Genomic DNA, 26,334 nt, shown 5'->3' with positions numbered 1-26,334 from the left:
ATTCTGTCAAGGTGAGCTTTGGAAAAGGTGCTGCAGTATTAACATTCATAAGAATATCAATCAGACCAGGCACTCGGAGTGAGTGAAAAGATGAAGGACCAAAAGTCCTAATGGTTTTCTTTCTCCCCAAAGGAGCTTTATTTTTGGTTGTTTCTTTTCACTGAAATCCAGTAAGACACCCCCACCACCACTCCTGCGCCCCCACTAGCCCTTGATCCCATTAACAGCGAACTCATGGGACCTCTGATCAGCCACACAAGGTCACGGAGCCATTGACAAAAGACACCGGTTAAAGTATTTGATTCCTGCTGGTAAATGTCCTGTAGCCTGTAGATAAATGATTGTGTGAATTTCAGGGCCTTATTTGTAGCAAATAAACTTTAAGGAATTGTTAGTTTTTTAAATGTTTGCCAAGATTTGGATGCAAATATGTGCTAAATAGGATGCAGCTTAGCTAAAAGACTGGAAACAAAGGGAAACGCCCATAGCGCCCTGACACCACAACTTAAACTTATAATAATAAATAATAATAATACAACCTTATTTCTAAAGCAATTGACTTATTTAAGCCTCTCGTTATACTCAAATTTACTGATATTGTTTATCCTTGGGTTCAATTTGAGCCAACTAAAGTACAGCCATCTAAACCTCCATAAAACTATTATAATCAAATCTTTTACCCAAGTTTATGTTTTAGGTAGTTCATGTTTCTTTGTTGACTGTCTAAATAGCCTTTGAAATAAAAACTAACCCGTGCCCACCCTCCCCTACAACCATCCATTCCACCAGAATGCCTATTATGTAGCTATGGAAAAATGCGGATATCACCTTAAAATCTCTTTAGATCTTTAGACACATGGTGGATGGAAACATTGCCCTTCCCTTACCTATAGACTTGTACACTCCTGCCAAAATGAGCAACGCAATGCAGAGTTTCAAGCTGATCAACTGTCCCCATACACGCGCCTCCCCTCCAATTTTGGAATCTCAACTACATTCTTCTCAGTGGATGGCGTTATGAAGTCCTCAAATGCTGATTTTCTGTCTTAGACATGACTAACAGTGTATATGGAGGGGCCTGGAACCATTTTGAAGACATCAGCGGCACTAAGTCTACCCTGTCATTCAAGTGGGGAGCAGGACCATAATAACTTTTGATTGTTCGAAGGTAACATGTCTGCTGGTGGTTGAGAGAAAACAGGAAGATCAGCACTAGGGCTCACATTCTCATAAGAGGAGGAAGCCTAATAATCAGGGTCAAAATTAGCTAAACCATTGGGCATTAAAAGGCTTTCCTTTGAAAATATGACATAACCATCAATTTAAAAACACGTAAAGTGCTGATGAGGTCTAATCTTATCAGAGCATAGGGGACCTGATGGCAAAAAGCCAAGTCACCAGTCTTGACTTAGAAACTACTAGCAATAGCTGGTTATATGATCTTAGCTCTTGGCATTGGGAGTTAACAGCTCCGGAATATTTCTTGGGGCCAGACTTTGAAGGTTATTAAAATAATCTCAAAAATCAATTCTAAATTTAACTGGCATCCAATGAAGGGAGGCCAGAATTGGGGCGCTATGGGCCCTACGGTAGGTGTTGGTTCCAATTGGAGCAGCAGCACTCTGCGCTAGTAGTTGTAGCCGAGACACTGAGGATTGACCGATACATGTAATAGTGCATTGCAGAAGTACAAGCGGGAAAAGACAAAAGCATGAATAAGGTTTTCAAGGTCAGGAAAAGACAGAGCTGATTTGATGTTGGTGATACTTCTTTGGTGCAAATAAATTGAAATAAGGTTATTGACATGAGCTTCAAAATTTAGTTGTGAATCAAACGTGATACCAAAGTTTCTGGCTGTGGATTTAATACTGCTTGCCAGTGGACACAGTTGTAGTTTGCCTGCTAGATGGTCAGGGCAAAAGATTATTACTTGATTCTTTTCTGAAATTAGCTGCAGAAACCTACAAGACATCATTTCTCATACTCGTAAAATTCCTCAGATGACTTAACATTATCTGGTTTAAAAGATAAGTAAATTTGAGTATCATCTGCGTAGCAGTGATAGTTACTTACAGTAGGAATTAAACAATCAAAGCTATAACGTGTTAATTAGAAAGTACAGTAGCACTTTATTGGTGCTGGTCGACAGGTTGTGCCTGTCAAGCTGTATCCCTCTGCATGCAGCCCCAAAGCTTAGCCAAGCCGAGTGACTTCTGGTTGTAGCTTCATATTTACCCATAAAGTCATGAGATTGATATCAATGTTCTTATCCAGCTCTTGGCAAGAAATAGAGTTTTCACACACCTCTAAATGTCTAACTATAGCTTTAATTCTGTCAGATCATCATTCAAATTATATAAGTAGGCTAATGTTAGCATGTTCTTAAAATGAATGATGGAATGTATGACTTTGTACTTTGCGCTGCAAATAATTCAAAAGTTCGTCTCAGTAATTTACAACTTTGGCATGGATCGAGTCATTATTCTTCTAACATTACATGTGGGAATAGGCCTTCTGGACTAAATCACATCTGTTGACTCCCTCCCCCCTTGTCTGTGTGTGTGTGTGTGTGTGTGTGTGTGTGTGTGTGAGTGTGAGTGTGTGTGCGTGCGTGTGTGTGTGTGTGCGTGCGTGCGTGCGAGCAAGAGGCTGCTGTCATTGATAAAGAAGCCAGAACTCCCCGCAAATGACTTCCACACTACGTCATCTGTCAGTATCAATTAACCTCCAGCCACTGAGTCAGAGGAGGTCTGAGGCCAAACTCTGCTGAAGCCAAGAGCTGCAGACAGTCAAGATAAGGAGGAAGTGTTGCTGAAAGGCTAAAAAAGTATTATGTCATATCTTGTGAATCAGGAGGATTAAAATACATCACCAGTTCTGTTGAGTAGCATAATAAGTTCAAATAAATGGGGTTTTTTTTGTATTCACAGTTTAAAAATAGTGCTTATACATGATGTAGCCAGGTTCAGGTGAAAAAAAATCATTAATTTATCCACTGAGCAGTATGTTTTGAGCTGTAAACTGCCTCCATCGCCTCTGTCACTTTCTATTTGTGTTCCTATGGTAACAGAGAGTCTACTCCATGGCACTTCAAAATACTGTTTTTATCTTAGCTCTGTCTGTGATATTTCTTTGGAACCCCTGCTGATGGACCTGGGTCGTTATCCGTTTTTACAACCATAGCTGTGAAATCAACGAATACTTAAATTTCTTCTGTAAGTTTGTCAAATGGTGTTTAAAACAATCACTTGATTGTCCAAAATCTTGTACCTCATTTTGTGTAGTTACAGTGACAGTAGGAAAAACACTTTACACATTTTCCAAAATGTACTCCCAGACAACCGGCCAAACTGTACGGCCTGGGCCTATGCGGTCCCACCTGCCTTCCCCTCCTCCCATTTCATCTTCACCACAGCCTCGGTGTGCAGCAGGTGTTCGGACTCACATGCAGCATGTTCAGGTCTGTGCACTTGACATAGTGTGTACAGGAATTCGTGGTATTGCTGTACTGGTGTCTAATGATACATGTAAAAAAGAATCAATCAATCAATTTTCTCTGGACTTAATAATTGATTGTGTTGTTGGAGGTGTGTTGGACGACCATTATATTTTCAGTACACACTTATAAAAAGTGAATTGGAAGTGGTTTCTTTGAATATCAGGGCAAGCTTTTCCCAAAATATCACAAGAAAAGTTTGAACACACTGAGGTGGGAAGGTTGATGGTGATTTGATAAGTAAAATGCAACTAAGTGGGCCACTTCCATTGGAGCCGCGCACGCCTGAGCAGTAACGGAATGACCGCCGTGTTTGACAGATGAGGTGGCGGCTATGAGTCATGACCTGCTAATTTTGGTCTTGACGCTTTCCTATTAGGGTTAATCATTATTTCACAGGAATCTACCGGTTTCTATTTGAGTGCAGCCTGGCCTTTATTTTGGGGGTTTGTAGGGAGTCCTCTGTTAAGACCATTAAAGTAAAGTTAAAACTTCCAATTTTGATAAACCAACTAACTTTTTTTTAAGCCTGATTGTTATCCTCTTCACTCAATCTCCACCTCAATCTAAGTGGTAACCCTCAGTCGTTTCTGATTTGTGGGTTTTTTTAGTGCAAGAAACTGCCCTAGAACCATTTAGTAGCCAAGTGTCCAGTTACTTTTTAACACCTGCGATTTGGGCACTGTGTTTAAGGGGCTATAAAAGTCTAACACAAGGACATAAGTTTTCAACAATAAAGAAATCAAATTGTAGGGCATAGTAGCTGCTGTATAGGCAGGTGTTAGTCCAGTGCACCTTGACAAGAGTAAACTGAATCAAATTCATGCCTTGTCTAAATTTGCAATGTGCCATGTTCTGTTCCTGTTTGTCCTAACCTGCCGTCATGCCTATATTTCAGCTAAGTCTAGATTTTCTGTCAGACCATAGCGGGGGCTGCCTGGATGTTTCTGCCTGGTCGCTCTCCAAGTGCCCAGCCGACTGTGACCACGGCTCGGTCTTGGGGGTGGCGGCTGGGTGCGTGCATGTGTTTGTTGGGGGCATCGGGTCTGGCAGCTATAGATGGAGGAGCAGGTGGGGCAGGCCAGCTCCTCCGACCCCTCAAAGATCCATCTGGACCGTGCGGGGGCTGTCATTTAGGAGTGCAGGGCCCAAGCGGTGGAGCAAATTGCTTTTTAATCATCTATCATATTCCCAGTAAAAGCCACTCCCAGCAGCCGCTTGTCTACTTTCCGTTCTATTTATGGACGTGTGTGTGTGTGTGTGTGTGTGTGTGTGTGTGTGTGTGTGTGTGTGTGTGTGTGTGTGTGTGTGTGTGTGTGTGTGTGTGTGTGTGTGTGTGTGTGTGTGTGTGTGTGTGTGTGTGTGTGTGTGTGTGTGTGTGTGTGTGTGTGTGTGCGTGCGTGCGTGTGTGCGCGCGGGAGCAAGAGAGAAAAGACACGGTAGCAGTTTTGTTGATCACTTCAAGTCAGTAAAAACAAGTGAAAGCTTTCATGTGGATGTGTTTCTGCTCATTAAAATCAGAGCAAGGACCAACAACAACAAGGACCTCGTAATACTCGTGTGGTTACAGATGACATGAAGCCTGATAACAAGCTGATTTGATTGCAAACTGTTCCTTTTGTATCTCCAGCAGGCAGTGATTCCAGAGCAATGAAACGTGAGCGTCAGACAGTGCTCCGCGGACAACAAAAAAGAAACCCCCTCCCCACCCACTAAACACCACACAGCTACACACAACACGTCATGGGCTTCTACAGAAGCCCAACAATGCTGTGACGTGATCGTTTTTCCCCATCTCCGATTTCTTGCAACTATTATGAGTCCCGGTGCCCAGCGTTGAGTCTCACACCAACAGGCGCTACTGTGCGGCGGGCACCAGTAGTGAATTATGACTCAGCCCAGCGCTGCCACAGATTTTTTCAATGTATTTTCTCAGATGCCTTTGTTTTCGAACTAATCTGACCCTCGGGCTGTTGAAAAGGAAGTTTAAGTCTGTCTTTGCTTGCTCTGTAGAACACATCTTTTTTGTTCTTTTCATAAAGCATTGAATCACCCCTTTTGTAAAAACAACAACACCCAAAGAAGAAAAAAATCCCCTTCAGCTGTTATGGTGTCACATAAAAGATCCTGCAGAATGAGCAATACCGGCGAATGTGGCCGCCTCTTGCAAGCTCTCCTGTCACTTTTCCTCTGCGGGCCTCCCAGGAAATGTGAATGTCGTCACATTCTCAGCGAGGCAAGGTTTCTTCCTTTTTGCCGAAAATGTGTTTTTGGGTGTGCTCTCCTTTCTCTGCGGTGCACCGGAAAATGCAGGGGTGTTTAATATGAAGTTGCAAAGACAGAACATGAATTAGTTAGAAAATCGCTGTCGTAATTGTTTGGAACCCCATCTGTTTCTTTAAAAGGTGACTCAGCGGCAAAACACAACCACGTGAAGAAAACATCTTCACCAAAGGAAAGATATACACGGATATAATTGAGTCAATGCAAGCCAAACAAGAGATGCAGTGTAATCAGGGTGTCTGCATGTGGTTGTGTTTTCTATATAGCTCCCACAGCCACAGCAGTCTTTTCTCATACTGTGGATATCAGCAACATTGGGCGTCCTCTCATACTTTGACCTTTCACATGTAGCGGCTCTGCTCAGCTAACACAGTTCCAGGAGAGGGAGACCGCGTGAATCAAAAAGCTCAAAGTGTGGAGAGCAGGCGGAAAGATGGAGAGGTGTGTCAGGTGCTCAGCTGGAGGTCCTGTACTCTCTCTGTCAGTATCTTGTCGCGGTCTCGCCCCCCTGACCAAACAGGACACGAGCCTGGCCATTTCTCTGTTGTTTACAGAGAAATGGTGTTGTGTTGTTATGTCACATACGTTCTATGGCAGCCTATTCAGACAAGTGGCAAACTGATGCAGTTGGTCTTAAAGGTTACATATTATGCAAAAATCACTTTTTCAGTGATTGTGCACATAAATGTGTGTATCTGTGGAGCCTGCCAGATCACAAACTGTGAAAAAAGACTGTCATTTTTTAGTGAGCTGGCTAAACCCTACAAGCCTGGCTCTGAACAATTTCTTTCCCACTGTGATGTCACAGTTGGACTCTTTTGGGGGTAACCCCGCCTGCAATCTGAGAATCTCCACTTCTCTGTTGAAGGGGCGTGACATTTCCTACATGTTTTGAAATCGGTCGACCAATCACAACAGTCTGGGACAGCTGGCCAATCAGAGCAGACTGGTGTTTATCGGGAGGGAGGGGCTAAAGGAAATCCAGGCGTTTTTAGACGGAGGATGAAAAGAGGAGCTGCAGGAGTGGACAGTATGAGAACCCTGATGCCTTTTCTGAACATTAGAGCACGTGAACCTTTTCAAGTGGTAACACAAATTAAAAGTATGAACATGAATATGAGCATCATATGTTACCTTTGAATCTGACTGTCTATACGGTCAAGCTCTGATATGCTGGAGCTTCTTTAAACTCGGCAACTCAATCTGGCGATGTTATCATTGACGTAGCATGTGTTGCCCTCTGGCCAACAAGTCCTCCAACTCAACCGACGAACAATGTCGAACATGTCAAACTCTATTTGCTTTGGGCATGGTTATTGAGCTTGTAAAGGCAAGGGCGATTGTTAGGGTTAGGGTGACATGGCAGAGATTCTGCATGATTACTTTACAGAATATAAGCAAATCCATTTAAATACACAATCTTGATGGACTTACCAGGTCCATCGTTGACCTAGCGGCCGTGTACATAACAACCGCTCACGGTCTTTAAAACGACCACATACGTCTTAATCTGCTGCTTCAAAAACGACCTACTGTATCTGGTTGTTTTTTTGGTGGAGGACAGTCTCCTGAGGCAGTTTCAGGATAAAGGTCTGTTAAATGTGCAGGGAAACCTTCCTCATCCTGCCTTATTTCTGGCTGGACGACAACAGGATGTCACTTACTGACTGACTGACTTTAAACGTATTTGTTGGCATCCAGAGTGTGGGGAGTTTCCCCATTTGGCTGTTGTTCTTTCAAAATGAATTTGGCACTAACAGTTTTTTTTAAATTTCATCAGGGGGGCGTTTACAGGCAGCGTTGCCGGCGCAGTGCCCTGTGTTGCTAAATTGATCAACTTTTCAGACCTCTGTTCTTTCTGGGGAAGAGAGTCACCAGCACAGGCCCGCACGGTGGGGCTTTCCCACAGGCACATGCCTCATTCAATTCAAGTGTTTAATTCAGTTGACTGAATGGAAGCTGACGTAGACGTGAATGGGCGTCCAACCTTTTTGTCTCAGTGCAAAGTGGTACAAAGTGCAAAGTACGACATCAGAACACAGCTGTTGTCTTTAACATGTGTGTACAGTGATTTTGTCTGATGTTGCTTGGATTTTAAAATCAGGATGTAAGCAGTGCAGAGCAGCAGCTTGTGTGAATGGTTTAGAATTGACCTGTAGTCATCAAATGATGGCTTTAGAATTGAGTGTTTTGGCCATGGGTTGTACATACAATAATGATGATTAATATATTGTTGGCCAACTTAGCTTAGCGTAAAGACAGGAAAAGCTAGACTGACTTGGTCCAAGGTTAATAAAATAAACCAACCAGTGATTTCCCCCTTTTTTTTTTCCTTAAACGTTTTAACATTTTCAATAGCTTATTGCTACTAAGCGTAAAGACACAAGTGATATCTAATGTCCGCAAACTCTTTGTGAGGAAGCACATGAGCCTATTTCCCCAAATGCCAAACTTGTAATTTAAAGCTTGTATTTTTTTTTTGACATTCTTACATGTCTTCCTCTGTTTTTCAGGTGTAGCGTCTCAAGTGTCTCTGGAGCCATAAATGTTAAACTGCCCTGATTTTTTTATGGGTCGTTCCCCTCAACCAAAGGTGAGTTCAGCCTCCTTTCAAACTGGTGTGTTGTGGTTTATTTTTACCACCGTCCCCCACTCATAAATGTGCTGTGTCTGGACTTTATTCTTTAATATTCAATACAATTTAATACATCTTATTAAAATATGCTGAAAATCCCCAAAAGCTGTTGTTTGCACGTGAAATAATCACAAAATCGTCAGAATGATGGATTTCAGACATGACGTGGTTTAATGATGGACGACGATGACATCAGTGTCATATTTTATTAGATTTTGTCCAAAATTATTTTCAAAACACTAGCAGGGATTATCACAGACCCTGATACCACTTTTGGTATCCAAAAGTGAAAGAAGTTAGAAACCATCTTCATCGTTGTATCCTGTTTTGGATTTCTCACACAAGCCCAAAGTAACTGCTGCACTGTATGTTCCAAAGATCTTTTACATGACTTTCTCGCGCTGCCCTTGCTATCGCGGTTTCCCAAAGCACTGATGCTCTCATTTCAAAAAGGCAGAATCATGTTTTGCTGCCACCTGACAAACAACTCAGGCCTTGATGTTTGGTTGCCCGGGAGCTGTAAACTGAAGTTGAACCAATCTGTGGAACCTCAGTTTCCAAAAAGAAAAGACAAAGTTCAGCAAAACGGTCAGCCCTTTCTTTCATTCACAAAGGGACTCTCTTAAGCCGTTGATTTACTAGAAGTTGCTACAGTATGTTGTTCCCTTTTCTTTTTCCCAACAAGAAAATCTTAATCCTGTTTCTGGCAGATAAAAGCGGTCATTTCGTAGTCTGGACGAAAGGGCCGATCCCGACTCCACGTCACGTTTTTTCCCCCCGTCTCGTACCTTTTGTTTAAAGGGATTGAGCTACGGCGCTGGCTGCATTTGAGGGAACACTACATCAGCAGAGTTGCCTCTGTGCAACTCCAACAGGAGTTAGGGCCTGGCCTCAGATGAGATATCCGTTCTGAGACTTGGCATTAGGTGGAACTTTAAAGACTGCTTAAAAAAAACAACCTTTTCGACTAAAAATGTTGAAGGCAGCCAAGATCTGACAAGCACCGGGATGGGAGATTAACTCACCTCCGCTGCCTCTACGGGCCATGATTCCTCCCCGGTCGGTGCATTCTCTGCTAGCGCCCTGAGAGGCCCTGGGGGATTCCTCACTATTATCTGCTGCTTCACCGTGTATTAGCATTCAAGAGAGGAGCTAAAAGAAAAAAATGTTGTTAGTTTGTTTTTATGATTTCATTTTTTTTTCTTGCTCTCCACAGTACAAGAAAGCATTCCTTTATGATTCATCAATGTTCAGAATAAGTAACCATCTGTTCGCAGTGTTTGGCTTTTTGGCAATTTGAATTCCCTTTCGGAGACCTGTTGAGATATAATTACAGGGAGAATTCACAGAAGCAAAGTAAGGCTGCGTTTGAAGAGCAAACTTATTTGAATAGGAGTGCAACTTTAACTCTCTGAAGATCAGGAAGAGCAATCACTTTCTCTTGTCCCTTTACATTTAGATTTCAGCATCATATTCACCTTAACTACTTAAGTTTATTTAGGATACACCACTTTTTATCGTTGTATAGCAACAGCAAACAAATGCAGTTCTCCTTGTGACCTTTAACCTCTTATTCCATTACTAGTAACGGACACATATCTGCTCTTTGTATTTGAGTATTGTTTGTGTGATCACAGCTGAATGGGACCGTATCCATGGAGATCTTTCTTTTTTAAATACGACGTTCAGTGTGGCCTTTCTCTGTTAAACTTCAGTTATATATATTACATATAAAAACCCTACAGTGTACCTGCAGAAATGTTCAGGGTTGAACCGGTTCAGCCTGTAACTCTCACTGTGTAAATGCTAGTCAGAGGAGGTTAAGTGCACCGATATGAAGACCGGGCAGTTATCCATCCGGGAGCTTCACCTCAAATCAAGGTCATATTATCCTTAAATCCTACTCCCTCCAAAAAGGCATTGCTTTGATTAACTCTCCGGAGCGTCACTTAGAGAGGGCATTTTAAATAGTGTGGAAATACGAAATCTACTGGTGAGGGGCGAAATCCGACTGTCACTGCCTGCGTGCATTGTGTGGACCAATATGACTTTTCCAGGCTGAAGCTCTGGGATTCTAATTCTCGTGGTCTTAAGGATGAAGATATTTCAGACATTTCAGTCCATTTATTTTGTAAATTAAGATTAATATCTATATAACATGGCAGCACAATCAAGCAGCATTTTGTGCTGCGATTAATTCAGAATTTATAGTTCTAACTTTAAAAAATTAGGACCGTGGGTTGTCCATGCGAAATTGACTTAATGGGGATTCATGGGCTGTAAAAGCTTGAACAGCAATGGAGGTTGCATGTGTCACAGAGTCTGTCTAGTGTGTGTAGTTTCCGAAACTAGCATTCATTAACACACCCGCATTAATAAACATAGGGCCCAGCTTGAAAAATATTATTGACAATGACAAACTATTTTGACAATGGAGTCGCTGATAGACAAAATAATAAATCAATTCATGCATTAAATGATTTGCGGATTAATCGATAAAACATTTTTTTGTTGCAGCCTTTCACATTGATATATCTTTTGTGTTGTGACGCAATTCACGGAACCAAAATAGGTCATACTATGTGAAGTAGTGAAAACATGCCGCTGGCTGGTTGTGGTGCGAAAAAGCCCTCTGCTGCGTGACCAGCCAACTGCATGACTGTCCAATCCATAGTGTATTCTGTACCACTCCATGCACGTGTTCGTGTTCAGTTGTATCGTTTTACTTTGTAACTCGGTCAGTTCAGGAGAGATACGCCCGAGTCAGTAAATAGCAGCGCGGTAATAGAAGCAGGCGCATCGTCCATCATTCCTCCACACAACACACAACAGTGCAAGTGTTGCCAATTGCAGTGGTGTCCGACCGAGTTCAGTTACATGGAGTCCATCTGGGGGCTGGAAAACGGTGACACTAACAGCAGGTAGCCGAGACCAACTGGTGTTACTTCCAGTTCACGCGGAGGTCACGCCGAGCGTCTGCTATTTCGGATGAAAGTGTTCACCAAATGGCACAAAATTATGAGTTTGCTCAGCACTGTCCTGCGCTACAGCTGAATTGAAATTACCTTTTTTTTTTTTTTTTTTACGTTTCTGGACAGTGGTGTTGAATGTGCAGAGGAGGAGTTCTAACAAGGCAAGCCTCAGCCAGGAGTGGCACTGTGTCTCTAAGGGCCAATAGGCCCATTTTCATGAACTCACAAGTTACCTCACTAATGCACTTTACCTTTTTTTCTCTCCATCGCTCTATTTCTCTCTCGCGCTGACGCCGCTGAGATGCCGGTGGTTTGTTTTCATTTGAAGGAAGAGGCACCGCTGGCCCACGGCCCGACGAACAGCAACAGCCGTGGCCTGTTTTCCAAAATTAAGATAGAAGTTAATCATACTTTTTTTTTATAGTGCGGATACACACTCATTCAATTTCATTTTTTGTGCCTTCCCTGCCTCTTTCATACTGCATCTTTTTTAAACATGATTAATAAGAACAATTCCACAGGAGAATTTCTACCCCGACTGACATTTAGGCCATGTCGCCTTCAAAATGATTTCTTGTCACCAAGTCCCTCAGCTTCGGGAAGTGTTCAAACACTGTTAATTACTCATTGTGATTCATTCAGTGCCAGAATGAGCCTGAGGCTGCTGTTTATCATTTTATGCACTGAGGGCATGTTAATGGGCCAGGGAAAACGACTTTAATAAGTTAATGTACACCAAGTGAGAGGAGCCTTTTTTAAAACAGTTTATGACTTGATCCAGCTCCATGAATTGGTTGAGACAGGGTGAAATGGGTTTGCAGCCATGCAGTCAAAAGTCAATTATGCATTATCTTTTTTGGAAATTGCAGGTTGTAATGATTGAGCCCTCAAGTTCTTCTTTTCTGCATTTACTACAGTAATGAATGTAACCGTGCTTGTCAACCTGCCATTTCCAACATTTCATGTGCGGCAAAAGGACTTGTGAAAAAAAAGAGCTTTTCAGCCCCTTACGAGATTACATGTTTGGCACCAGCAAATGAGAGTGTGGATCAGGAGGTGTGTACTGGTGTATAGCTCCAGACGTGAATGTAGTCGGGTTTAGTTGTTAAATCTGAACCAATGTATTTTTTTGTACAGTCAACTTGCCGCTGCCGCAACTCGACATACTCCCATTCTGTCACACTTAAATATGACTCAAGGAAGTCTTCGAGACCAGCTGCCCCACTTCCGTGGAATTGTTTGCGTGGCATTGAAGCATTCTGTGTGTTTGCAGCTTAACTCAGTAATAACGACATCGCCTTTAGCAGTGCACTTAGCTCCGGTAGGGCCTTGCATTGTGGGGGATGATTGTGGGTGTTTTATTAAATGGTCACAAATGATGGTGCCACCCCTTGGGGGGCTGCGGTCTTCAGTTTTGAGACTTGCCACACTTTCTTTTTTTTATGTGAGCTGCAGTGAAGAGTGGCAGCGTTCACCCTGGGCTGTTGCTCTGTCACATTGGTATGAAGAGGTTGGACTCTTGGTCTGGTGGCAGAAAAGGTCACCGTCCACCCTGACTGTGTTTCCAATTTTCTTGTCTCTTTAGGGGCTTGTTCCACAATCACTCCTGCCAATATAGTCTAGAGCCACTGCTGCAGGGACCATGTCCCTAACCTCAGTCTTGACCCATAGGAACGTACCAGTGGCAGGTGCGCCGGACCTTTGTCACCATGAGGAGAAAATACTGTATTGTGCAGAGCCATGGAAAGGTCATGGTGCATGGGAATTTTTCCACAGCCACTTTTGCATTGCAATACATTTTGCATCCCTCCATATCCAAACTGAGCTTTGACATGTTGAAATATATTGTATCAGTTACAGTCACTGGGACCACAGTGGCAGTTGGTGCACCCTCAGCTGTGGCTGGCTCTGTATCTTTGCAGCGAATAGTAGAGGCTGGTTGGTGTTGATTTCCTTCGGTCTATATTGATATTGGTAGAAGTATTGGGTCCAGATCATGACTTTCTGGCTTTACATTCATATCTTGGCTGGCATTGATATAGGATGCAGCGAATGGCCACAGTACAGCTACCAAACACAGCACCACCCACAGTCTTAAGAGTTTTTTAAAGGTGCAATTAGCAATAAATACATCACTGAAAGTGTCAGATCATATCTCCTTCTTTAGTATCTGCAGAGCATAGCACTGCTAGCGTGTTATAATTCTCTCGAGGAATGGCCCAATAACTCCATGCAAAACATATCGTGAAGTAATGCATAATGCAGTTGTTAAGGAAAAAAAATCTCACTGTGACCTTTAAGGGCCTCTGGAGTATAGGGTATTAAATAGTGTTGTAAAGTGATTCATTCTGAACTTATTTAGTCGGAATTTATTATAAGAAAACCCATAGAAGTGCCCATCAAAATAAAAACACATTTACCTGACCCAGCATGGCATCCTCCACATACTGCCAAGTGCTTCTTAAATGCTTCACACACATTGGTTGCTATGTTATGTTACAGTAATTAACTTCTACCACATGCTGTGGCCAAGCTTGTTGTTTGCGTGTGACGGTTAATGTGTGCGGCGTTGTCCTTGCTGTGGTGTTTCGAGACTGTATTCGGATGCATGGCGAAGATGCAGCAGAGGGTGGCAGCGGCGGAGAGAACCAGCGAGCATAACTAATCCAGGGATCTTCTGTGTGGTGTGTACCGCTGGCCGTCCTTCACGCCTCGCGCCTCATGCCTCACTGATGGGGGCCACACACACCCACTGCCTCACACACAGCTGGGGCGGGATATAGATATCAGTGCATTATCGCCACATACTGTGTAGTCTAGACTTTCCTTAAGGGGCCCAGCAGGTAGCATACAAAGTTTGAGGTTGTTCTGGATAGTAGTTGGCAGTAGCGGCCCGTGGTCATAAATTCTAGTGGTGCAGACACTGGCTCCAGGCACTCAATCGCTAGCCACGCCAACTTTTCATATCTTAATTTTAATAATTAATTATATTGCATACACTTATTAAAAGACATACATAAAATAATGCAGCAGTAGTCAATAAAATTCAGAGATAAAAGACTATAACCAGTGTGCATGACAAGAAAACCACCCACTCTAAACAAGGCTGAACAACACAGAAAATAATAAATATGACATGTTTTGGAGAGCTGTAACATATCAAGTGCATGAGCATATACAGAAGTAAATGAAATAGGCCTACTGCTGTCTGTCATGTGACAGTCTCATCCTGTCACCTGACCTGGAAGTTGGCACGCTGATTTTTCAGATGCGCAAATGTTTCGATCACAGCTTTATTGAAATTAAGGAATGTCACGTGTCAGTTGCTTTTCAATCAACAGCATTGTTAATGCATTTAATCTGTCCTGTGACATGGCACTTCATCGTATTAGACACAGCAGACGGCGTGTTGCTGAAAACAGTAGAGAGCTGAAGAGTAAAGCCGTGGGGACTCCTTCCTGCCCCAATGAGCCTCTATTGGCGCTGACTGCAGTTCCTATCTTTGACAACTACGCCATATGATAAATCTGCCAGCGACAGCGGGGCGCTGAGGTCCCAATATTGAGTGGCGCCCTAAATTGAGACTGAATCACTGAAATGACTATCTCAACTTTCAAAAATATTTCATATGCTTAACTATGTTTTGGGGGTAGGTGGTTGTAATTTTTGTTGTTGTATAATATGCCCGAAAGCCTAGCCTATGTCAAAGAAATAAAAACCGAACCCATGTTCCCCCTCGGGTATAGAGTGGGCTCATTGAGGTGAAGGTCTTTACTGCTTCAATTTCAACATCGTTTTAGATATATTTTGTAAGAATATGAGATGAACCCAAAGGCTGCAGTTATAAAACTGATGTTTTTGTGTGTCATCTTGTGGAGTCCCTAACTCCTTTAGACTGCATAGTCTCCAATTTATATGAATTCACTGTAAGAGCTACAGCCCTTCAGAGACCTTCTAATTCCCGTTTTAATATTGCAGTTTCATTTCGCCTGTCATTACAAAAATTACAAAAATGATAAATGAGGACACTGAACAAAGCCTCGCCCTCTTAACTGCCAAAGGGGAGAAATTGGGGATGTACATTGCCTTTGTAATAATAGGATTGCTATGTTCTTTTTCAGCCACAATGAGGGAAGCTCCCGACTTCTGATTGCCTCCCAAGTGGCTTGAGCTCCTCCATATTTTGCACCAGTGTGGGTCTCTACAAATATTCAGTATTCATTGGTTGTGTGAATCCAACTGTATCAGATCATTTCACAAAAACTGTTTTTGTTGCCAGAGACACTTTACAGTGCAAAGAGACACAACAGACAAGTAACAAAAAAACAAGACTCACTTAAAGGTGACATATTATGCAAAAATCACGTTTTCAGTGTTTGTGCACATAAGTCTGTGTATCTGTGGAGCCTGCTGGCCCACAAACTGTGAAGAAAGATCACCCTGTCGTTTTTTTTTGTGCGCTGGCTAAACCCTACAGCCTGGCTCTGAAAGACTGGTTCAGATATCTCTCCCACTGCGATGACAGAGTCGGACTCTTTTGGGGGTAACCCCGCCTGCAATCTGGGAATCTCCACTTTTGTGGTGAAGGGGCGTGACATTTTGTAATCGTTTGACTAGTCACAACAACTGGGCCAGCTGGCCAATCAGAGCAGAGGGGGTTTCATCAGTAGGTGGAGCTAAAATAAATCCAGGTGTTTTGGACAGAGGGTCAAAAGAGGAGCTGCAGGAATGGGCAGTTGGAGAACACTGATGCCTTTTCTGAACATTAGAGCATGTAAACCTTTTCAAGTGGTAACTTAAATTAAAAGTATGAACCTGAAAATGAGCATAATATGTCACCTTTAAAATCTATCATACAATTTAAATTGTACACGCTTGTAAACTAATGTGTCTGAATCATTTTGATCATACGATATTTTGTTAAAACACTGAACAAATTATAACCCTCAACCTTTAAACTTATTAATCTATGTCCTTCAGAATAAATACAATTTCTTATAAAGTAGCACTTCATATACATATTAAGGCCAGGTCTGAAATATAAAGTACATTTTTTATTAGTTACCACTCAGACAACCAGAGCAAATATTCAATCCAACATTTGTATCCATAATCCAAATTATCCATCAAACCTACATTAAAGCCCACGAACACAACACTGACATCACATTTTCATTTGATATGGCTTAATAGTTGTTTATTACATCCGCCAGACATAAATAAATATTAATAAACAGTATATATATAACCCTCACCCTGCTGGCATGAGATACTGTACTGACGAGAGTGGTGAGAATGAACAAAAACAGTTAAAAAACCCACGACAATGACCAAAAAGATGCTAACACGGGCCTTATAGCTGAGAGAGTTGAGTGATTATCATCTGTGTAATGTGAAGCATGAGAGGACTCACTCAAAGTTACAAACCCCATTTTAAACTGGAATATTGATTGTAACAGCTTTAAATATGAATACACATAACATTACACCAAAAGTGGATCAAACCGACTGTATTACAACACAAATAATTTAATGTAATGCCAATATGGTCATATGTGCCAGTCACCCACTTAACTCACTTTAGTGTGTGATGAATGTAGTGTACAGATTCTCAAAGTACGCGTGCAGATCTCTTTAGATCTTTTCTCTCGGCATGCCTCTTTTGTTCCAATAAGACCAGGGTCCATCTGTTTCTCTTTTTCACTTGTTTGTTCGCAGACAGATCGACCCAGTGAAGCCGGGCCAGAATAAACCTCTCAGTGCTGACTCTGCCCTCGCTGGCTCTAGATACAGCCTGCTACCTTCTCCCTTCTTCTATTCGACACCCAAGTGTCACTTTATTCTGAGAGCTGAGCACAATGTGCTTTCATCTCTCACAACACAGATTTTATGTTTGTGTGTGTGTGTGTTGTAAATCTACTTTTATCCTGGTATTTTGGTATCGGAATTATGTACATGTGAACTCAAGCATATATGCAGTGCATGTACTGCATGCGTGCGAACCACTGGGTACTTCATAATTATGCATGTTTGCATTTTTGAATGTGTGTTTGTGTGTGTGTGAGAGGAAGGAAGAGAGTCTCAGCCTCCAGATCTCAGGCTGCAAAAACACAGCACTGGAATGTTAATTGGCCTGAGTGGTCTGTCTCTCAGATAAGACACAAGGCCGCTTTTAATAAACCCAAGATCAGGATGTCCCGCTGTCTCGCCCCTCTGAAACGAGGAAGTGTGTGTGTGTGTGTGTGTGTGTGTGTGTGTGTGTGTGTGTGTGTGTGTGTGTGTGTGTGTGTGTGTGTGTGTGTGTGTGTGTGTGTGTGTGTGTGTGTGTGTGTGTGTGTGTGTGTGTGTGTGTGTGTGTGTGTGTGTGTGTGTGTGTGTGTGTGTGTGTGTGTGTGTGTGTGCGTGTATGTGCGTGTGTGTGTGTGTGAGGAGTTTGCTGGAATCCCTCCTTTTCCTGTCTTGCTTTCCGCCCCACTCGGCTCCACGTCCCGTTGCCTCATAACAAAATAGGGAAAAAAAGATATTACAGCGCGTGAGGTGATTCACCGGGAGACTCAAAGCACATTGTATTATTAAGACTGGAGCGGCGAGGTTTTGAAGTTATGCTAATGAGGAGCCCTTTGGTGTTACAAATCTAACCGTTATTTGAATAATTCCTCTACCTGCCCCCCCCCCCCCCCCCCCCCCCCCTCTTGCCAGTTCTTTCTCTTTAGCATCTTCTCTTCCCTCTGCTCTAGTCGTACGTTCAAGGACGCAGAGTTGGCATGACGCTGCGTTCATGCTGTTTGAGGGAGGTGATGATCGATTAGATAGCGGCTACAGAAAACTGTAGCCGCTATCTACAGGATTGCAGTCTTCTACTCCGCTGTGTAACCTATAATAAAGAGCTCATTTTATGTTAATCTCCTGCTTACTTATGTATTGTATATATATATAGAACACATTTAATATGACATATTAGGATAAATTGTATGCAGTGTGGATGTATGCATAAATGTGCAGAGCACGCACATCATCCCTTTGTACTTCAATAGAACAGAATCCCAGCATGTAATCATAACAATTCCAACCGTGAATATTACAGAAACATGACTTTTGATGAGTAAAAAAAGTAAGTTCAGTGGTTAGTCGTCGGTCAGCTCAGAACCCAACAAGTCGAAGTGCAGAGAGGCCCGGCTCAGTGAAACATCGCCTCGTCTCTTGTCTGTTCGTCTTGCTAATTAAAACCCTGGTGGATGAGTTTGAATAAGTTGCAGGCGGCTTAGAGCAAGGAGTGACAATAGTCCAGTTGACGGGCAAGCGAGGTGAATAATAGCTTCCAGGGTTTTTTGAGTCGAGAGAAACGGTTTGGTCTTTGTTTCTGAGACGCACTGAGCAGGACTGCACCACAGACGTCATGTGTTTGTCCATGCTGAGGGCCCAGGTAAAGATGATGTGGGGTCATGGAATGAGACCGTACACTAAGAGAATGTGAAACTGATATGCTGCTCTGTGGAACTTTGATCAGCGTCTCTGTCTCAACAAGTCCTTTAAGTCTTACAGCGAACTATGGCATAATTGGTAAAAACGACTTATCTGGTCTAGGGCTGCAACTAACGATTATTTTCATTATCCATTGATCTGTTGATTATTTTCTCGATTAATCGATTGGTCGTTCGGTCCATGAAATGGCGTAAAATGGTGAAAAATGTTGATTCGTGATTCCCAAACCCCCAAGATGATATTTTGTTTTGTCCACACACCTAAGATATTCAGTTAACTGTCATAGAGGAGCAAGAACCGAAAACACATTATGCACATTATGTTTGTGCATAAGGACTAAACAAGGCATGTGAATGGGAGAAAGGATTGGACCAAACACAGAGTGCTGCGGCGGCCTATACTGCATACCCACTGTGGCGTAGATTAGGATGAGGTGGGATTAGGATCATGATCAGTGATATCAAAGGTTGCTTTGTGTTTAGATCCAGAAGAACAAGGATGGAGTGAAGGTCATTCAAAGTCATTCATTCATAAAGGGGGAGCAGTCTCTGTAATATGTCTTCTCCTAAAACCAGATTGTTCTTTGAACATTTTCCATTGGAAAATCTACCAGTTGGTCTCTCACAAATAGATACATGAACATGTGAAGAACAGTCAACACATTGGTCCACCGGTCCTATGAGGGGGTTGATGTTGAGAATTTTGTCACTTTTAATCAGTATGCTGCATAATGTAAAGACTGTTTGTGTATGTGAGATTGATCACAGATCCCATAGTAACTGTTTATTTTTCAGTTCAGTTTTTGCAGGAAATGAATTCCGCCTGCAGGTTAGATTATGTTAAATCAAATCTTGCTTCTACAACACGCACGCATGCACACACACACTTCAATAGTAAGGCTGTAGTCTAGTCGTGGGGGTTCATATATCATTAGATTGTGTAATTCTTGTCTACACCCCGAGGTGGAATGCCATGGGTTGAAATAACAACAAATGGAGCCGTGTATGGACTCTGCAACCTACCAGTGCTTGCCGTGTCAATATGCCCTCCCACATTTAATTTGGTGAGCTCCACAAAGTCATTTTGGGGCACCTGCCCTCTGACTAGTGCTATTGACTTGTGTGAAAGAGGGCCAGGGATCATACTGCTGTAGAGGCGGCGTAAACTCGAGGCGGTGGACGAGGCGTGCCTTGATTGCAAGTAAAAACCGAAATGCTGAGAGGAACTGTTTTTGTGTGCACTGTGTTTATTCAGAGATCGAGGTACGCAACATTTAACGTCAGTTTGTTTGCAAATCTAAATGTAGAGAGTTTTACTGTCCTCAAATTTATAGCAGTCAGACAGATTATAAAATCCCTTGGAAAGTTGTTTTGAATATTGAGACCAAGTATGCAATTTAAATCCATGTGTTTTGACTCTTGTCAAGAAAGCGAAAAAAAGAAGCCTTGTTTTCCCCAAAATGTCTAACTAGTCCTTTAACAGAATTTCGGTTCAACTGTAAGAAAGTAAAAGTACATCATGCAACAAAAAACTTGTCACGATAATTACGTTATCAACTTATCGTACAATATATGAATATGAACTCAATCATTTTTTGACCGCAGTAACAAGTAGTTGACGCAAGAATGAATGTCAACAACAGTCTAGCAAGTCTCGCTGCTTCTGTCCTCTCATTTGCTCTCGTCATATGATTAATCAATTACTGGTTTGATCTATAAATGTCAGATAATATGGATTTCTAAGTATGTTTTCTAAAGTCTAAATGTCTACAAATTGCTTGTTTTGTCTAAACTTTGGATAACATTTCTCTCAGCAGCAACACATTTCTTGTAGGACTTGCACACGCAATGACCAATAGACCTATACTGCAAGCACGAAAGATTCAGTTTCAAAACAAAATAGTCTTAAAATGACAATACTATTGTTTATCGCAATAATTTCTGCGACATTATATCGTGCAACAAAAAGTAGTTATCGTGACAGGCCTGTATATACAGGTGTGTGTGTGTATTTGCACAAATGTCAAATCAAATTGGCAGCACTTTGCCACCCTCTCAGGGATGTAATGGCACAGAACAGGCTCAAGCACACGAGCCCTAATTTCCACAAGCTCACCGCCGAAGTAACCTGCAACTGAAGAGCACTCTGTTTGTGAAGGGCGCTCACTTGGGTCAAGAAGGACTCTATACTATGATGATGTATATCATGTGACTTACAGCGCGTTGAGTACGCGCCTGAAAATGTCAAATGTAGATGTAGTTATTCATCTAATGTAGTGCACTTTGTGTTTTCACGTCCTTATTCGCGATCATTTCACACCCAAGGACCTGGCCAGTGCAAGCGGTCTTTCACCAAGCAGCTCCGCGGGTACAGCTGGTGGGTTAAAGCGCAAAGATGCCGACTGCTGCCCGATCCATCACTCAAGTCTTAAGTCTTTTTTAAACCAGCGAGTTACTGACAGGGGAGAATCGAAACGCAACACTGTGAAGTTTTCCAGGCAGGAGGTTTGATTGCTGACGGGTGACGATTTTTTCCCTCCGCTGACTCCGAGCTAGGGGCCCCGCGGTGAGACCTCCGGCTCCCAGAGAGACCACACATGGAGGTGTAAAAGGGGGGGGGGGTCTCTGTCACTCAGCCATTGATCTCTCTCATCCTTTTCAGGTGGCTGTGTGTAGATTTCATCCCAGAGCACTTGTTCCTATAAGCGGTCACGTCAGACCACCAACAGAAGACTATTGCAGAAGTTTGGGGCTTGTGTGAAACTCTGACAGCGACAGAAATTCAGGAATACGTTTTTCATGAAAAGAAAAAGAACAATGAACAGACATTAATACACCATGAAATTATCCCAAAACTGCATGTCTATTGCAGCAAATGAACCACTTAAAAAAGAAAAGAAATGCAAGCAAAAAATAGGGGCACAAAAGGATGGCAGGAGCAGGCTTGTCATGATAACTACTTTTTGTTGCACGATATATCGTCCCAGAAATGATGCGCTAAACAACATTATCGTCATTTTAAAGGGATAGTTCGGTGACTTTGAAGTGGGGTTGTATGAGTTACTTATGCATAGTAAATATATTACCTCATGGAGATGGTGATCAGCGATGTCATTATACCGAGTTTGGAGGAGAAGTGGAAGTAGTGAAAGTTGGAGTCCCACTGTTGCGGACAGGACCACCGGAAAACGTCTTTTCCGTCACAATATTTAAACGTTACCTAAAAAAAAGAAATCCGTTCAATTGTACACTAAAGGATGTATTTTTTTCACTGCTTTAGTTTGTGCCACCAGACAGACATTTAAGTTTGCACTCTTTTTCCAAGCGTACTTCAGTCGACTTTCGCTCCTTCCACTTCTCCTCCAAACTCCGTAAAATGGCAGCGCTGATCACCATCTACATAAGCTAACATTAACTATGCATAAGTAACTCATACAACCCCACTTCAAAATCACCGAACTATCCCTTTAACACCCTTTTTTGATACCGAATCGTGTGAGCTTGCAGTACATGCATATTGTTCATTGCTGCTGAGAGAAATGTTATCCAGTTTTAGACTCGCGTTCAGGCCCAGGCAAAACGGGCAAATTGAAATGTGCCTTTTGACATTTTTCAAAATTTGTATTTTCAGGCATTTTACAGACGACACCAGTAATTGATTAATCAGGCGACGAGAACAGAAGAGAGGACAGAAGCATCGAGACTTGCTGGAATGTTGTTCATTATTATGTCAACAAACACACATGTAGACACTATGGCTGCTATGGAGGTCAATGAAAATGATGGAGTTCATAATCATGTGTTGTACGATAAGTCGACAGTATTTTCCCTTTTTCCTGTTTACATTGAAGCACTTCGATCCACAAGGTGTTCATCACCTAATGTGACCGTCCGACAGAGATTGCTGAGAAGTTTTTATTAGATCTTTCTCACACGCAGTGAACCTGCAAGATTGCTGTTATCGCACAAGACCATAGGAGCCTATCTGAGGAGTGTGAGTGTCTGAGTTAAGTTGAGTTAATCCTCAAATGATGAAAGTAGTACATGGTCATATTGTCTAGTGTCCAAGCAAGACATTGTAGTTCATCCAACCAGGATTGAGTGATTTTTTTGTTTTTGTTTTTTCGTTTATCTGCAGTTTCTACGTCGGTGAAAGTCATGACATTTCTCTACGTGTCTTTTTAAAGGGGTTCTCCGAGCGCCGAAAAATTTCGTTTCACAAGAGAGAGAAAAGTTTGTTGCAATCGTCTCCACATATTCCCTCTGTATGAGTCCTGCTCACATCTCTGCTTGTAACATAGCTTTTCTATAAAAATAAAAAAAGTCGAATGAAATATCAGCACAGATATCTTCTCAGACGCGACACGGCCTCCTGCAGAGCCGCTGAGGACGGTACACAGCTGTTTCCACAGGCTGAATAGTAACTGCCAGTAAGCAAATGGTTTTCAATCTGTAAATAATTGGTGGGGTGCCTCTTCTGATATTACCATTTCAAACGCAAAAGGGAGTTCCCAAAGACGGCCCATTGTGATGGTGCATTATATCCATTTAAGAGGTGGTGATATGCTATTTGTGAACAGGCCGACTGCTCTAATCTACTCCTGTTCTGCACAGCAAGATGTTTTTGGGAACAGTTTCGTTGCATGAATTTCTGCTCTGAGTAAAACGAAGTGAAGTCAGCCACTGCAGGTTCCCCGACTAAAAGACCCCCCCCCCCCCCCCCCCCCCCCCCCCCCCCCCCCCCCCTGAATGAGGGCAGCGAAGTCGGACCCGGATCGAACCACTCCCTCTTTTCTCCCTCACCTTCATTGTCCTCCCTTTATTCGGCCGCTGATAGCATCGGTGCTCACATCCCCACTTTCCCCACAGAGCCCGTGGAGCCACCGAACGGTCAAAAGGAAGAGGAGAACAAAGTCCGGAAGTGTTCGCGTTACTTCCCCTCATCTCCCGGGATACAGCCGGAGAATCAATAGTTTCTTATTAACCTGTCTTCCTCCCTGCATACGAGTAGGTCTTGCCTCGGGTGTGGGTAAATGCTCCAGCAGGACAATGGGGGATATCGCTCTCTCTCTAGCAATTTAACTTATGTTTATTGACATGTTGTTTGGGAAAAGAACTCCAGTATCAAACCAAACCTTTAAATATGATGCGCAATTTCAACATTTGCAACCGACATTTATGCGTTCCAACCGTACTGAGGTGATGAATTCCTGAATGAATACTTACGCGTTCATCATCAATTTCTTAAATAAGGGCTCGGCTTCAAAATTGGTTGGGACACTATGGGTTGGGTAACATTCAGCATGTCAACAAGGAGACTAAACTATGTGCGGACATAAATGGATTTGCATTGATTGCAGTTTTTTGAGGTATATCATTAGAAATCCCTCATTTTAGTCTGTTCTGCATGACGTACACTATGGTCAGAGAACAGCCTGACATGGTGTGTGTGTGTGTGTGTGTGTGTGTGTGTGTGTGTGTGTGTGTGTGTGTGTGTGTGTGTGTGTGTGTTTGTGTGTGTGTGTGTGTGTGTGTGTGTGTGTGTGTGTGTGTGTGTGTTTGTGTTTTGAGCCATCGCATAGGCTATTACTACTTTGTGTGTTGGTGTGCGTCCTTTGAGAGCTCTGTGTGGCTCACCCTCCTGAAACCCGAGCAGATGGTTGGTTCCGGTTAGGTAATGGCACAGTCACACCAAATTCCCTCCCCCCGGGGATAATTTACTCACGTAGCGTGCACAAAACCAGGAGGGGACGGGAAATGGCTTGGGCAGGGTTGTAAACATAAACTGTAAGCTAAGCGTGCCTTGCGTGCTTAAAAATAGCAGTCTGTCAAAGTTGTTGAAAAAAAAAAAAGGCATTTTATCAAACACTCAACTTAATTTGCATCCTGAAGCGACTTGGTGGTGGTGCTGTAATATTTATGAACTGCATCCTACAAGCTTTGAGACTTTACAATTCAGCACAAAAAAAGCACAGTGAAACAGAATCATGTGTATTAAACAACCTTAACAGCTTTCCTTTTACATTGAATCATAACAAGTTATTGTTCTAAAACCATTTGCTTGTTTTACAGATAGAAAAAGAGGAATTGACTTTCATAGTGAGTGATGGGGTGATGTTGAGCGACACTGTTCATGCGTAGTTCAGTAGCTACTCGACAATGAGCTGCATGAAAATCATAATAAGTATATTTATGTCCCCTCTGAAAATGATTTTTTTTTAAAAGTTATGTCACCTATGATAAAAATAGTAACTCAAACCATCAGTGTGTTGCCTTTCCTCCCGTCCGGATAGATCAGCTGTTTCTCTCACATCTCTGTACTGTATTTCAAACACAATGGAGGCAGTGTTGGGGACTGACCTTGTACAGTACCACTGTGCCTCCCCTCTGTAATAAATGAATCTCTTTTTTTTCCTTCGTGGGCTTGCACACGGTGTCCCGTGAGTGTCAAACACACGGTGATACTGTGCAGCTTCATATTCCCTGTTAATGTTGTTTGTTTCGCTCAAGGCTCTCTGAGGGACTGGAGGTAGTGGCACGTGTTGGAGAACAGCATCTGTCATACCTGAGTGCGGGGGAATTGGCGTGTTTTGTTCGCGAACACCTGCTGCAGTTGTTGCAGCCGGCATCGTTCAACAAGTGCTGCGGAGACTGAGTTCCAACAGAATGTTTTTAGGTTTTAAATCTGGGAATCCGTAACCAATATTGCTTTTACTGTCATATGTCTTAGTGTATGTAAGAATGTCCTCACTGATGCCATAGGTATGGTTCCCCTGTCGTATTCATAAATCCATACAACACTTCATTTCATGATGGGACGCTGAACGCGGAAGCGATGCAGTGGCTGGTGACTGACGAAATAATGAGCTCAAATTATCCAAGATGGAGATCTGATTGGGAGGAGGTGATTATCACAGCCATTGGAGGCTGAAATTGAGCAAATGATTAGCAATGAATGCATTATTAATGCTCATACAAGTGTGTGCGATACACAGAGCCATGCTGCTCGTGGCAGGGCGTTTGTCCCGGGCCAGAATTGCAAATGGCAACCGCAACAACGAGGGATCGTGCCACGACATGCAGCCTGTTGGACAGTGAGGCAAAGTGGATGGTGTGTCCAGCCTTCAAAATCGACCCAGAAAAACCCCTGTATTTTGCAAACCGACGAATTTTTAGACTAGAAAAGAACCTCCGATTCTGGTTGGTGACCTGCCAACGAGACTGATCAGGCAGACACATTTACTGACCACATCCAAAATTTAGCAGCAATTTGGCTGGTGGTCATTTGCTGCCCTGAAGGGGAGATGAAGGCACGACGACTACCGTGGCGTCGCCTGGATCCAGCTGGCAGCATGTTCCATAAGGCATTCAGCGACTCAAGCACAAACAAAGGCGACTATATGTAACCTTGCCAAGGCTTCGCCATTTCACTCCTTTCTCCGTCTGCCGTCGTCTTCTGCCAGTGGA

The 26,334-nt window shown here is 42.7% G+C and overlaps 1 protein-coding gene across 14 annotated transcripts in view; it reads left to right on the top strand.

The window, feature by feature from the left end:
• The window catches only part of arvcfb (ARVCF delta catenin family member b), a 215,336-nt gene that overhangs the window by 39,598 nt on the left and 149,404 nt on the right, over positions 1-26,334 (top strand). For all 14 annotated transcript variants that reach the window (XM_035639699.2, XM_035639698.2, XM_047330951.1 and 11 more), the window contains exon 2: positions 8,293-8,372. The gene's annotated coding sequence lies outside the window, so the exon portion shown is untranslated. The remainder of the gene's footprint in view (positions 1-8,292; positions 8,373-26,334) is intronic.

The sequence above is a fragment of the Scophthalmus maximus genome, chromosome 3 (genome assembly GCF_022379125.1).
Source record: "Scophthalmus maximus strain ysfricsl-2021 chromosome 3, ASM2237912v1, whole genome shotgun sequence".
Taxonomy (NCBI): domain Eukaryota; kingdom Metazoa; phylum Chordata; class Actinopteri; order Pleuronectiformes; family Scophthalmidae; genus Scophthalmus; species Scophthalmus maximus.
Note: the sequence above shows the minus strand (reverse complement) of the source record. Positions and strands in the feature narration are given on the sequence as shown.